This window comes from Primulina eburnea, chromosome 11, assembly GCF_022965805.1.
Source record: "Primulina eburnea isolate SZY01 chromosome 11, ASM2296580v1, whole genome shotgun sequence".
Lineage (NCBI taxonomy): Eukaryota > Viridiplantae > Streptophyta > Magnoliopsida > Lamiales > Gesneriaceae > Primulina > Primulina eburnea.
The window spans coordinates 32,139,339-32,154,462 of NC_133111.1; the positions used below are offsets into that span (position 1 = coordinate 32,139,339).

General features: G+C 35.8%; 1 long non-coding RNA gene across 1 annotated transcript; it reads right to left on the reverse strand.

The window, feature by feature from the left end:
* Window positions 1-1,602: 1,602 nt before the first annotated feature.
* On the reverse strand, window positions 1,603-4,830 carry LOC140805358 (uncharacterized). Its single transcript, XR_012112306.1, has 2 exons — window positions 4,726-4,830; window positions 1,603-3,885 (listed from the first exon to the last, which is right to left on the reverse strand). It is a non-coding gene; the product is annotated as an uncharacterized lncRNA (long non-coding RNA).
* Window positions 4,831-15,124: the final 10,294 nt, after the last annotated feature.

Sequence of the window (15,124 nt, forward strand, 5' to 3'; positions counted from 1 at the left end):
CCGCGCATATGCGCGAGACCATGTCTCTGCGCGTGCAACACAACTTCGCCTCGCGCATATGCGCGCACGCTATCGGCGCATATGCGCGGGGCCAATCGAAATTTAGGGGGGCTACTGTCCCCTTCGCGCATATGCGCGCAATCACCCGCGCATATGCGCGAAGCCCACTGTTCGATGCGCGCATGTGCGCGCATGTGCGTGCTGCCTCCTTACACTTACACACACTTTTCACACGTACTTGTATTTCGTGTCCCGATTAATCCTTTCGTAATCATATCAAATTATAAATCAATAATTACGGATTAACAGGATTAAATTTCCGGACATTACAGCACTAGTTATAATTCATTATTTTAAATTATGTTAAAGATATTTTTACGACTATTATTTATGTTATGAGAGATTTTTGAGAGGTTATAATATGTGTTATACTTTTCCAATAATATTTTTAGGTTGGTAAAATGTTTGATGATTTTATGCTTTAAAATATTTTCTCTAAACAAAGAAACTTGTTGGCATTTTTTAATTGAACTAAAAATATAGTATAGTATGGTACGTCAGTTCTGTGTATATATATATATATATATTTATATATATATATATATATATATATATATATATATATATATATATATATATATATATATATATATATATATTATGTGGGGGACCATCTTAAGGAAGATGAATTTTGCATCCTTCTAATAACAAAACCCTAAAGACAAGAACTCTAAATTTTTGTGCAACATTTGATTTTATTTTTAGAATTTCAAGGGGGAAACTTGAGAATTAATTTAAAGAGACTTAATTAGTACGTTAACTCTATTATTTTTGGAGAAAATAAATTTTACAAAACATGAATGCTTCATTTATTTGATACATACTATTGAATTATAATTAAAAGTGAAATTTTGAATTATAATTAAAAGTGAAATAAAATATAATTAAATAATAAAATCCGTCATCTGTTTGATACATACTATTGAATTATAATTAAAAGTGAAATAAAATATAATTAAATAACAAAATCCGTTATCTGCACCAGATGTATATCACTTGATAAACACTCTTTGAATAGCTAAATCATCGCACTTATAATGCATATATATATCTCCCCCACCACCAAGGTTTATTATTATTATTAAACAAGATATCACATTAACATTAAATGTAACCAAGAGCTACATCCATGATCCAAGAGGAAAAACACATTCGAACCCAAGACGATGGAGAAGGACGAGAGAGTGTATGATGTGCAAGACAATGAGCCACCGAATTTGTATTGCGGCTAACATGTCATAATGAAATGAAATTTACTGAAACAAGGATAGATGATGATACCATCAGACCCACGATTCTTCGTTGCTAAGTTCATTACAATGACGGCAAATGGAGGAATCCGAAAAAACCAAAACTTTTATCAAACCCTGCATGGATCGCTAAAAAATGTCATGATAGTTTTGTTATAAAATCCAAGGTTTTTTTTAATTATTATTATTACAATGGGATTGAGAGTTTTGTTTTAACTGGCGGCCAATCCCAAGTTTTGAAATGCATATAAACAGACACCAAGAGGTCATGGACCACCCTACACAAATCAAATGCAACCCATGTCAATTGAATTATCCGATAGCAGGATTTCAAGTACAAATAAAGTAGCATGAAAAGTTTAGAAAAATAGCACATATCCAAAAACAGGGCACAAAAAGGACTGTTCCCTCCATCCATTGTAGGAAATATCTGCATTAATCCCATAGGTTTGATTTCTTAATATGGCAACCACGCTTTCAAAAAAGGGACAGAAGAAGCAGAAGTTAAACCAATAACAGAAATAGTACCACAAAGTTGCATGAACTGACCAAGAATACTAGGTTTCGTAATAGCAGCCCGAACAAGTGACATTCCACAAAATGTTTCTTCCTCCAGAAACAATGAACTCCCTCTAGGATCGCCACTGACAACGCCGCGTAGCTTCAGCACTAACTGTCTATACAGAAAGATGATATGGTATCGATGCAACAGATGCAACTTGCTTATCATTTGTAAACAAGATAGAAAAGTACCAGACATGTGAGATATGATTGGTACAAAAGTGTGTCGATTATAAGATACACAACTTGGGTGATCGAATGAGTGCAGCAGAGAATCGAGGCGTTCCGGACGAATATATGTCTTGTGATGCCATCTCAAAGTTTTGCCACAACAAAATTAAATGAGAATTACTACTTCAATATAATGAATCCATAATTCACCCCAGATGTAATTCTTTTTCCAATAACATAACGATAATTGATAAAGATGTCTCCTCTGGATCGAGCACCCCGTTTCAGAGACGAGCCGGAACCCTTGGCGGAGAAAGGGAATGAAGTAAATAGCAAAGGAGCTCCCTTCAGTCCAAGCATGGAAGTAGAGTGGCGTGAAACTATCTCCCGCATCATTCACTCAATCACAGTAGCATCAAACTTCCAAGGTTTCTACCGAGTGTTTAAATGAATGAGTCGGCAGCTAGTTCAGCCCTGGATTTCGCCCATGAGTGGGCTGAAGGAAGCTCTCTTACGCCATTTCTCAGTCCAGCATCATCCCTCCAAGTGCTACGGCACGACGCTTTCAACTAGCATAGCCGTCATACCATGCTTAAGAAACCTCACAATTTGATACTCTATCTAAAGATAAACCAATATAAATACTCCTCTCCGGCAAGAGAAATTTCGAGCTACTCCAATGTGCAGTTGCAAGTCTTCCACTGCTCGCAATCGCTACTCCAATGTGCAGTTGCAAGTCTTCCACTGCTCGCAATCGCTCAAGCCAAGATTTCGAAAAATAAGCAATCGTCTCATTCAAAGGCCAAGATGATATTAGCAATCTTGTCATTTAATTTCAAGATCCCGAATAGCGAAACTCTCCAAAATAAATCAAGCAACTAGATGTGGCCAACCAGTTTTTACCAATGGTAAAGTACAATTATATAACATGTATGATCGATCATTTAACAAGTACCACATACACCATGAAATCAAATAAACATCCAACAACATTTTTAAGATGGTAACTACCAAAAATAATCCTTGACAATAAAATCAAATCCATTTTGAAGCTAAAAAAAATTAAGAAAAAAAGGTACAAACCACAAATAATTTTCATCACTACTAATAAATTTTTCATTGAAATTAGCCACTATCTTTGTAAAATAAAACTTATCAAGTATAAAATGTATTATTTATAGGTAAGATTGGATATAAGCACTACATAAAATTTCGCCATTAAAGGTTAATGTAAGAACATTCAGAATAAAAGGTAACACATGGTATTACCATTTTTGGCAAATATAACACACTTCGAATTTTTTTGAAAAGTCGAACCTCAGAAAAAAAAAATGGAATCAAAAAAACTTTGAGTTAAAGAGAGTCAGTATGCTCAAGAAAAGTGTCGAAATGTGCCTATGACTTGTAAATCATCTGCACCACACGGTAGGATTGGGACTAGGGTCTCCGGCTCCATGAAGAAAAAGTACCAAGATGTAGGATTATTGTTAGCCCTAAGATCATCAAGATATATGTAACTTTCAAAAAAATTAAGGTTCATCGTGATATAATGATATTAAAATAAAAGTATATCGCTCGACTATAGCACTAAACCAAGATGTACTTGGTTGAAGAAAAAATTTAGGAAAATATATTCAAGGAATACCTCAATTTGTCACCTTTTCTGACAAAACAAACCGCTGAAAATCTTGAAAAATCATAGAGATGAAATCGAAAATAAAATTAAATTCACTCACCTTTTCAATCCAACATCTCGATGAGGGTAATCGGTTTTTTCACGAACCCTAGCTTAAATGAATCGGATGATCTTAACAAAAAAGAACAAGATTCATACCCCAGCAATCTTTATAATAAGACACAATCAGCAAGAGCACCAGCAATCTTTATAATAAGACACAATCAGCAAGAGCATGGAGAAAAAATGGTGGAAAAAAATCATTATAATGTACAACATAAAACCATCATTTTTATCATTAAAGAAAAAGAAAACAGGAGAAGAATTTGCCGAAGGGAATTAACATTAAAAAAAAAATATCAATTAGTGATCCAAAATGAAGGTTTTTTTAAATATATATATATATATATATATGTGTGTGTGTGTGTGTGTAAAATCCACCCAATAAAGCTGGCAAATCAAGAAGCTGACACAACAATTACAAAAACCCAGATTAATCAAGTAATTACTAGTCAAACCCCAACCCTCCATGAGTTTCAGTGATGTTCCAACATCATGCTGCGAAATCGCATTCCTCCCAATCGAAATCGACAAAAAAAAAAGTAAGGATAAGCTATAAAATATCAAGGTTATAAAGAAAGAAAGGATAAGCTAAAAAAATATCAAGGTTATCCATATATTATCTGCTTTTAATGAACAAATATAAGCATAATAACGGGTATTAGTTTTTTATTTTTTAAAAAGTAGGGTCTGTCATAAAAGAAAGGTATGAACAGTGCATCCAAGACGAAGAGTCGCATTCATCATGAGAATTAGAGATTCACGAAAACGACCCTGTATAATCTCTCGACACACACATCCACACACAACGCTGTGGGTCGTGTTCTCCTCGCAGATTTTTGGTTTTCATTTACAGAAGTTAATATCCGAAGTTCTCCACGTTTCTTGTAGCAGAATCTGCAGTAAAAATGGTGTCAAAGAAGGGCAAAGGGAAAAAAGAAAAAATACCCCAAAAGAAAGAAGAACAGTGGAGCTGTGATCTCTCTGGATCGCACTGAAACAACATATTGCAAAAAGTTTGAAAATGGACGATGTTTCTTTTTTTTAACATATGAAAATGGACCACATTTATGATTTACTAAGATGATGATGATGTTGCAATGTGTTTTTGAAATTAATGTTTTTTTTAAAATACAATAATAATATTGCTGATGCTCATCTTCCCACATCTCACGTTGTGTTTGCAGGGTAAAGTACCCCACTGGTCTTTGCACTTTTTGTTGGATGGGACTTTTGACAGACAGGTGCATGCTTAGACTTTCTATTTTATAAAATAATATAAATTATAAAATTAATATTTATTTCTATTATTATTTTAGAAAGAATAAGAAGGAGACCGTGAACGAGCTTCATTTGGTTGAGTTAGGCATCTTTATAGGTTTCACTGGACCGGTTTCGGATCGGTTCCTACCGGTTCTGGGTCCGGTGAGTTCGGAACCGGTTAGGAATCAGTTCCGAACCGGTTCCGGTTCCAAGTAGAAAAACTTGGAACCAATCCAAACCAAGACCGGTTCGGATTCCAATAAACTGGTTCCGTTTGGTTTAAACCGGTTCCGAATTCTAATTTATTATATTTTATTACATAATTAAAATTAGTAATATTAATGGACAATTTTTTATTTAGTATTTTGATTGCAAATAATTGTGATTACATAAAAAAAATTTAACAGAATAACTTAAACATTTATTTTTACAATTGAACATCTAAAATTTATCACGATTTATTAAAATATATTTGGAATATTCTGGATCTTCGTCGGAACTTGATCTTTGGAATTCATCGATCGCGCTAGAGGTCCTATTCTTTTTTTCTGCTGCAAACCAATCTTGTAGGCACGTTAGCATGGAAAGTGTTTCTGGCTTTAAATTAGTTCTTTGGTCACCAATAATCCTTCCACATACTGAAAATGCTGATTCGGAAGCAACACTTGAACTTTGAATGGGTATGACATCTCTTGCAATTGCAGATAACACTGGATAAAGTTTAGAATTTACTTTCCACCAATCAAGAACATCGAAATTATCCGTAGTCTCAATATATTGACTTAAATAAATTTGGATCTCATTGTAATTGGTTGTTGTCACCGATTTTCCTTTGAACTTTTTGTCGTTTCAAACTTTGAAAGAAGTTCAGTGCTCCACTTTTGCTCTTATATGTCGGCATTTCCTCCGGCTGCGCACTCGGTTCATCACATTGTTCACTATCATACAAATCAAACAATTCTTGGAGAAAATGCATGATTGACTTCTTTTGATCGTCAACATTCTTCCCAAGAAATTTAGCATAATATTCAAAAAACACGTCTAATCCTCCTTGATTTTGAGTAGGATCAAGTAATGTTGCTAAACCATGCACAACTGGGATAGTTTCTCAATATTTTAAAAATTTGTTTTCCATATTTGAAACAAAATCACGTATAACAGAATCATCGCGATATTCAATAAATTTATAAAACATATTGAAAAGCAAAGGTAGAAACATGGTTGAAGTATGGTAGTTAATGCCAGAAAATTTTTCGGTTGCTTCTTTAAAAATTTCTAACAAAGAAACACATTTACTCAAAATATTTCAATCATCGTCTGTTAGCATTAAAGCTTGTGTTGTAATATTATTATAATACGGAGTAACTAAATCTTGAAAACGTAATAAAGTATGAAGCAAGTGATATAAAGAATTCCATCTAGTTTCAATTAGAAGAGGAAATTTTTTAAATTTAATTCCGGTTGATTCGACTAGTATTTTCCAGTCACGCCCATATCTTCTTTCACGTAATAATTTCCCACATAATTTGAATTTTTCTATTACAGTGGACATTTGTTCATCACATGCACATTTAACACATAAGTTGATAATATGACACACATATCTAACATGAAGCAAATTACCTTCTAAAATTGGTTTTAGCGAATCTTTAAGATATTTAATTGCAAGAGTATTGGCACTCGCATTATCTAAAGTTATCGACATTATTTTATTTTGTATGCCATAAATCTTAGCAACATTTAAAACATATCTAACTATAGTGTATGCGTTGTGAGACGATTCTAAATGATCTAGCGCTAAAATTCTTTTTTGTATTGTCCAAGTTTCGTCAATCCAATGACATGTAACAACAAGATATGATTCATATTTTAAATTAGTCCAAATATCAGTTGTCAAACTAACCCTACAAGAAATATTTGAAAGATGCGATTTTAGTATTTCTTTATATTCTTTGTAAATATCAAATCAATATTTCTTAAGTGTGTGCCTAGAAATATTGTGAAAATCAGGTTGAATAGTACTAGTAAATTTAACAAAACCTTCTTGTTCAGTTATTATAAAAGGTTGACAACATTTGGTAACAAACTTTACGATGACTTTCCGAGAAATTTCTTTTGTAATTGTAAAAGCTTTACCACTAAAAGGATTAATTTGTTGTTGTATTGGTTCCCTACCGAATGGTTGTAGAGTATCAGGGTCAAGTTTATGTACCTTAACTAAATGTTTTTTCAAAGTACCAGTACCACCGGAACCACTACCCGTTTTGTAAGGATACTCGTTTTGCAAATTTTACAAACGGCAAAAGAGTTATTCGTACCTTGTTGTTCAATATCAAAGTGATCCCAAACTTTGCTTAGCTTTGCACGGGCTGTCGTCGTGCTCGTTGAGATTGTGTTGCTTGCTCGAGTAGACGATGTCGTCCCTACATCTTTGTTGGGGAGTTCAATGGCTTCTTCATCCTCGTGGCCAGGTTCGACTTCATCAAAGTCAGGGATGTAGCCAAAATGTTCATCAAAGTCAGGGAGCGTATTTGTGGGGACCCGGACGCTAATCATCTTCTTAATCGTCTTTGGGATTTAATTATCAATTAAAATAAACAGGGTCTAAATTTTTTTCTATTGAAAATGCAAGTGCGGAAGGTAACGGAATCATGCTATTATACATTTCAGTATATAAGTACAATGATGTACAACAATTATTCAAACTAGTTTAAGGTTCAATTACTAATTTTCAAGTATTAAACCAAATCTACAATAAGTCCGGAATCACCTACTCTAAACTCGTCTTCTCTCATCATCTTCTTGACCCCGATCTTGTCCCACCTGTTGTCATGCACACATACAAAACAAGACAACAGCCGGATAACTCCGGTGAGATATAAATATCCCAGTATAAACAATGTAAGCATGCAATCATATAAAACATATATAAGAGCATAAACAAACATTAAAACATGTATCTCATCTGACTACATGAATTAATACCAATCTGTATTTAAATCAATGACTCGTTATCTTATCTCAACTTATTTATAATCTAGGGATCCCGATCTAATTTAAACTTCGGCATGCTGTATCGAGTGTCTACAATAGAAGTCGATCTACATCTAAGCTCATCGATACACCGTAATTCTAGAGTCTTCGTGGTTACTCGGTTCTGCCCTAGCTAGGCTGATCTGTCCTAGACTCACACTCTGGCTCTGCTATCATTCAATAGACAAAACATATCAGTCTGATAATTTGCAAATATCAATGCAATAACATAAAGCATGTGATTTAGGGAAACTCAAGTCAAACCTAACTCGAGTTGTGCAATCCCGAATCAACATTTATTTATACCTTTGTCTTCCCGGTCTGACGAAGACGAAGTCTTGTATTCTGATCTGTCCATACCCAGTCTGGCAATGACAATCGTATAGTTACAATATCAGTAAATAACTCAATTCAATATCTGTTCTGATCAATACTCAAATCAGTATATAATCTGATTCATATCTGAACAAGGTACAATCTAATTCATACCAACGATATCACGATACAATCGAAATCATTACTGAATCTGATTAATCTAAATCAACTGATATTTTCACGGCATAACGATACAGTCTCGATAACCCCGTCAATCTCAACATCACAGATATAATATCAGAATTCATAATCGTTATCAGTACAATTCATAATCTGAGTAATATCACAACTCTGATATCGAATCTCAATCAAATCTACTCCGAAAATCATAACAATTGTATAACCAATCTATTCTTTAATCTGACTTCAATTATACAATGTCTATTGTAGCAGAAACACTATATCTGGTTCATAATCAATTCTGACAATATCATAAATTCAAATCATGTCTAAACGTAACAAAACTTACGTCCAGTTGCAGCCTGCGTTGATATGAACACAGCACTGAAGTCGGATTCAAAATCAGACGGACGGATTTTTCACAAAAGGCATAAGGATTTATCACTCTTCTCCAGAAGCTTTTCCCTACGATTCTTTCCTTTGTTTCTGAGGAAATATTGCTTATCTTATATATATATATATATATATATATATATTAATATATATATATATATATATATATATATATACACACGTTTCACGAGAGAACCAAATGTCGATTTTCCATGATGCATGCCGCGTGCATATGCGCGCACAAAGCCGCGCATATGCGCCTGGCTTTCTACCCGGCACCTTCCGTATTTATCTCCTCGTGCATATGCGCGATGTCTCTCGCGCATATGCGCGAGATGTTCTGTCTCGCCCATTCCCTTACTCGCGCATATGCGCGCCTCCAGCCGCGCATATGCGACCAAGGTTCTGGACGGGTCGCGCATATGCGCGCCTTATCTCGCGCATGTGCGCCGATGCTTCTGTAATTTTCCCGCATGTGCGCCGATACATGTCGCGCATGTGCGCGCATGGTTCTGTCCTCCTCGCGCATGTGCGCCCATACATGTGCCCGGGAACTTCTTGTTGCACCTTTTTTGATTTTCTTTCGTCTTTCTCAGTCCGATCCGTTCCATCTATAATCATATCCAGTATCACCAATAGATTATAACAATCATCGCCAAATTATTTCGGATTAACAGGATAAATTTCTCGGGCCTTACATTTCTCCCCCTCTTAGATCTGAGTTCGTCCTCGAACTCGCAAGTAATCAATTCAGATCTATCAGAAGAATATATACAGAGTTTAAATCAGAAACTCATTTCAATGAATCTATTTTGAAATCTCAATCTGATATTGGATTCTATCTCTCAAAATAGCTCTGACAAAGTCAATCTCGCAATACTGACTATACAACATCCGTATATACCAAACCACAGCTCATAACAAATTACTACCATCAGTTGTTATCAAGTCTGTTTATCCCATTCAAGGATATATTAAATCTTCAGCCTTGAATACCAATCGTCACCATCCGACGTTGGCATATTAAGTCTGTCTGGTCTGAGCTATCTTCATTCTATTTCTGAATTAGATACATTTTCTTTGTCAGATTTCTGTTGTTCTCAATTTCAATCTTAGATATCACTGTAATATCATTCCTACTGCGACAATATATCATATCAACTAGTGCTAGCATCCAGCACTGCAGCTCCCTGGATATCTTCCAATATCTGGATAGTATCCTCTGGCTATCTGTCAGTCGGTGGATAATATAGGAATGAGTTCATGGTATGTTCTGCCACAAATACAAACTCAAGCAAAATCACAATCTGATATACTCTACTTCTGCATTCTAGTTATTCTGACCACTTCTCTGACATCACTCTGTGTCATTTGGTCATGTTTGTACGTTATCTGGTACAAACTAATAGATATAGATTGAACAATCTGTCAATCATAATCATATCACATCACAATCTGGAAAGTATTACAGTAATTTTATTACTAAATTCATCGAAATATACTTTCCATGTTTAGTCAAGGACATACAAATTCTGTAACAAGTCTTCTGATCTCCATCTTTCTATCTTCATTTATTGGCGATTCAAATATTTCAATATAAATTCTATCATAACTGATTTAATCTGTCTATATCAAAACTGTCTGTTCGAATTTGCATACACTTCATGTTACCTGAATGAATACTACATCCATTTCTGTGCGCTTCTGACACTATCTGTCATTTCGAATTCGAACTATTTGGTATAAACAAATCAGTTAATTAAAGAAAATACCTACATGTATTCGGTTCTGACTATCGATATCAAATTCTGTTGTACGATTCTGAAACATTTGACATCACAAGATAATCATTATCATACAGTAAAAATCACATATCTGTCACTCTGATCGATGCTCTGCTCTGATTATCGAAATTAAGTTCTGAACATTCTGATCACATTTCTAAACTGCTTTAATTCTTGAAATCAACTCTGATTCGGTTTGAACTGTATATGATCTCAACGGTTCACAATAATCTGTATCAAATACTGACTCAGAATAACAGTACTTATCAAATCATATTCACAATATCAATAACATATACTGATCTAGTGAGTTCAGTAAACTCATAAAACGGCAATTTCTGGCAATATTGTCAATTCTGACTAATCAATCACATCTTCATATCATTCTGATCAACTGCTATATCTCCTCTGTAAATATTGGTCGAGCAAAACTTGCACAGTGAATAGTCCCAAAATTTATTTTATAAATGAAAGCTCGATTTAAATATCGCAAGTGCACGATAGTCAAGTTATAATAAACGTAAGTGAATACGAGTATCGTTCCACAAGGACTGCGTTACACTATTTTTATTTTCAAGTAAAATTTCTTTAGCAACGATAAAATGAGTTGATGATTAAACTAATGTAAATTAAACAACTAAAATAATTAAAATGCAAAGAAAACGTATTCAAGAAAGCAATGATTAATTTGGATTAAATCAATTGAGAAATGAATTTGTTGGGAATTAGCAGTTCACCTACCACTCGTGTTTAAATAATTACACTCGACTTTTACTCGTGCATTCGACGGAATTCCCTAGACTAATTAATATACTCTGTCGAGCTATATTAATACTAATCATAAACATGCAGTACTCAAGTGTCCTCAATTATTTAACAGTTCAAGATTGTATTACATTCTATGGAATCCACTAGCTTTCATCCGGGTGAACTATCACTATCGACACGTACCCAATTCCGTATATCTACTAAAATTGTAAATCCGGTTTATACTATTTGATCCTATTGTTAATTGTTCTATCGAAATCATCAACAACATGAAATAATCAAAGGAAGTTAGCTAGGCTTCGATTGAAACAAGAAAGAACAATAGCATAAACAAATCACTAATAAAAACGTCGAGAAAGAATGTTAAACACCGAGTACGGGGTAGGATCCCCTCAAATCCCAACAAATCTAGAGTTTAGCTACGGAAATTCATGATAAAAACCAACAATCAATGTAAGAAATAAAATATTGAATAACGAAAATACTAAAGATGACGATGGATGACGGCCACGACGCGTGGAAATCTCGAGGTCTTCGAAATCTCCTTTCTCTAGCCTCCCCTCCAAGAAAAGTGATGAAAAAAATATGATGATGTCCCCCAAAAAGGAGGCTGATCTCGTGTATTAGGTTTAGGTGTAGGAAAGAGTCCATAAAAAGTTGGAAACAAATCTTCCCGAATCTCGCTTCTCGCTAGGGCGGTATATTTTGACCGCCCTAGCGAGAGGTCCTCGCATAAACTTCCTCGAGCATGTCCCTGATTTTGCTGGGGCGGTCACTTTTCACCGCCCGAGCGAGACACTTGCGCATAAAATCCTCGGCCTGACCAAAATGCTTGCTGGGGCGGTCACTTCTGACCGCCCTAGCGAATCCTCTTCGATATTTTGACAAATTTTCTCCCACTTTTTGGTTCAATTCCTACAAAATAACCACAAAATACACGAGATCAATCACATGCTAAATAATGCTAAAAAATGCAAAATTACACTAAAACAAACTAATATGATGCATGAATGCGACTCAAAACCAACACTAAAAAGACGTAAAAACGAGTCCTATCAACCCCCTCATACTAACCTTTTGCTCGCCCTCGAACAAAATAGGTTAAAGCACGAGATTCTAAACAAACACAACAAACACAAAATACTCAAACAAGAAATAACCAACACAAGTAAATGTCAATGGTGAGTTAACAACTTTTATGCTCATGCCTCAGTGAACTTTCCCACATGCAAATCATAATCAAGTCAAATCATAAACGAATACTCATTCTCATCTACACATAAATCTTGACACTAATTTGAACGTGTGTGTGTGTCATGATGGGTCTAGTCATTCGTACTTCAAATAGATCAATCATCAAATCATGCGAGTCACTCAATTAACACTTCAATACAAGTTTCATTAGCATGCACCCCGTGTCCATTTATCACTAACCATAAATTGAACTTTATTCAATTCTTAAGTGCAGATAAGGGTGTCGAAAAGAAGGAAAATAAGCTCAAGTGGCTAAAAGTTGAGAGTACACCGATCATTTTTATTGTGCAATCGTCAAGACTTTTCGTCTGACTTTCCTCGTCTCCTTACATCTCCAACTTTTAGCCTAGGAATAGAATTTCATTCCTTTTATTTCGGCTCCCCCTCACCTTACATCTCCTTTTTTTTATTTTTTTTTATGCACAATTTTCACACATGTACTCCCTAGGCTAAGAATATATAACTTTGGATACAGCTGGTTAGGGGTATGATATTTTAATTCAGTGCATTGAAAAGGGGTAAATGTAAAGTTCAAGGCAAATCAAATGTTCTCATTCAAGGTCCCAATTAGTGACTTATTTTCACGGGTTTACATGCTAAATCAACTCATAAATGATGCATTTCAAGTTAACCACACACAACCTTCAAATTTCACCATTATTCCTACAAAATTCTAGTCCCCACACATATGTGCTCAAAAAGTTCACTTTGTACCAAAATTCATGCTTTAACAATCAAGAGTACCATTCATGAAGTGACCCAATCAATACTTTTGTATACTATCAATTCAACATCATCATTGGCTCATAAACTATGTCTTCTCACCATAAACGACACCAACCATGCAATACTATAACGGACTAAAAACAACCAACTCAAAACAAGCAATACTAACAACACCAAATAAAATCCCATAACTAAAATTTGACACCACCAAAGTAATAGAAACTCCACCAAACAAAAGAAATGCAACGAACTTAAAACCAATTAACTAAGCAAACATAAAAATCTACCCCCCTCATACTAGAGTTGTGCAATGCCCTCATTGCACAAAACGAAACAAACACTAAAAACATAAAAACTCATGAATGTAAATGCAAAGACAGAATATGCAAAATAAAAAGAAAGGGGAAACAGTAAACTCCCCTGATCAGAAATCATCCTCCTCCTCATTCTCTGGCGGTGGAACTCCCTCTTCAGCTGCTGGGGGCATAGGATAATTGTACTGAAAATGGAAGGGTGGCGGGTATGCGGGTGTAGGTGGCCTTCCGGAAGTGTCGATGCCCAAATGAGTTGAGATCCCCTGCACCAAGTATTCGATGTTCTGAATGTGAGCCTGATTAACGGCCTGGTACTGAGTCTGATAATTGGCCCAAGCGCCCAATTCGTCGACGCGATCTCGCATGGCACGGCGGCGTGGCTGCGGAGGTGGTGGTGCATTTCCTAAGGCCGGAGGTGGTTGAGCTGCTCTCCCATAATCGAAAAATAACTCCTCGGGCAGCTCAGCCTGTCTTTTCTCCCTCTTGGATTTATAAAGAGCCTCATCAATGGCTCTCATCGGCGGTAACCACTCATCATCATCTGCGAATATCACCCCCGCTCGGACACACAGCTCAGTCACTATCGTCGGGAAGTAAAAAGCCAAATTGCTGCTATTAATACACATGTTAAGCTGTCCGAAAATGAGCTTGCCCACATCAATCACCATCCCAGTACAGATGGCATAAAGAACAACCGCCCGCTCACGCTGCACATCACTCGTATGGCCGACCGGCATCAATCTCTTAGATAAGAATGCATACCACAATGCCTCCTCCACTTTCAAAATTTTTTCAAGAAAGATCGTATAAGTCCCCGGTTGTTTCCACGTGGTGCCCGGATAACAGAGTGTGCGAATGATCAAATCATAATCCGGGTTAAGCACCCACGCCTGAAACACCGAATCGTCCCCCGACGGTAAACCCAACATTTCATTGATCGTCTTGGAATCATACGGGACTAGATGTCCCCTCACAAATGCCTTATACTCATTCCCCTCCGGAGCATTGGCATAAAATTCACGCACAACCGGAAGCACTGCTGCATTCGGTTGTGCTACAAAGATAGTCCACCCTCGTCTTTTTATTTGGGACTCCGAAAACTGATCGATAATAAATGAGCTAAATCCACGCTCAGGGATTGGTTTCCTATGTAGTCTAGCATGTTCAAATCTCTCCCTAGCTTTTTCATTCACAAACATAGATGGAGTGGATCGAGAACTAGAAGCACCATGAGTTACCTTAGATCTTTTGGGTGCTATGTCGAGACTGGAGTGCACAAAGTATCAAAACGCCGGAAAATTTTTGAGGGTCGCCGGA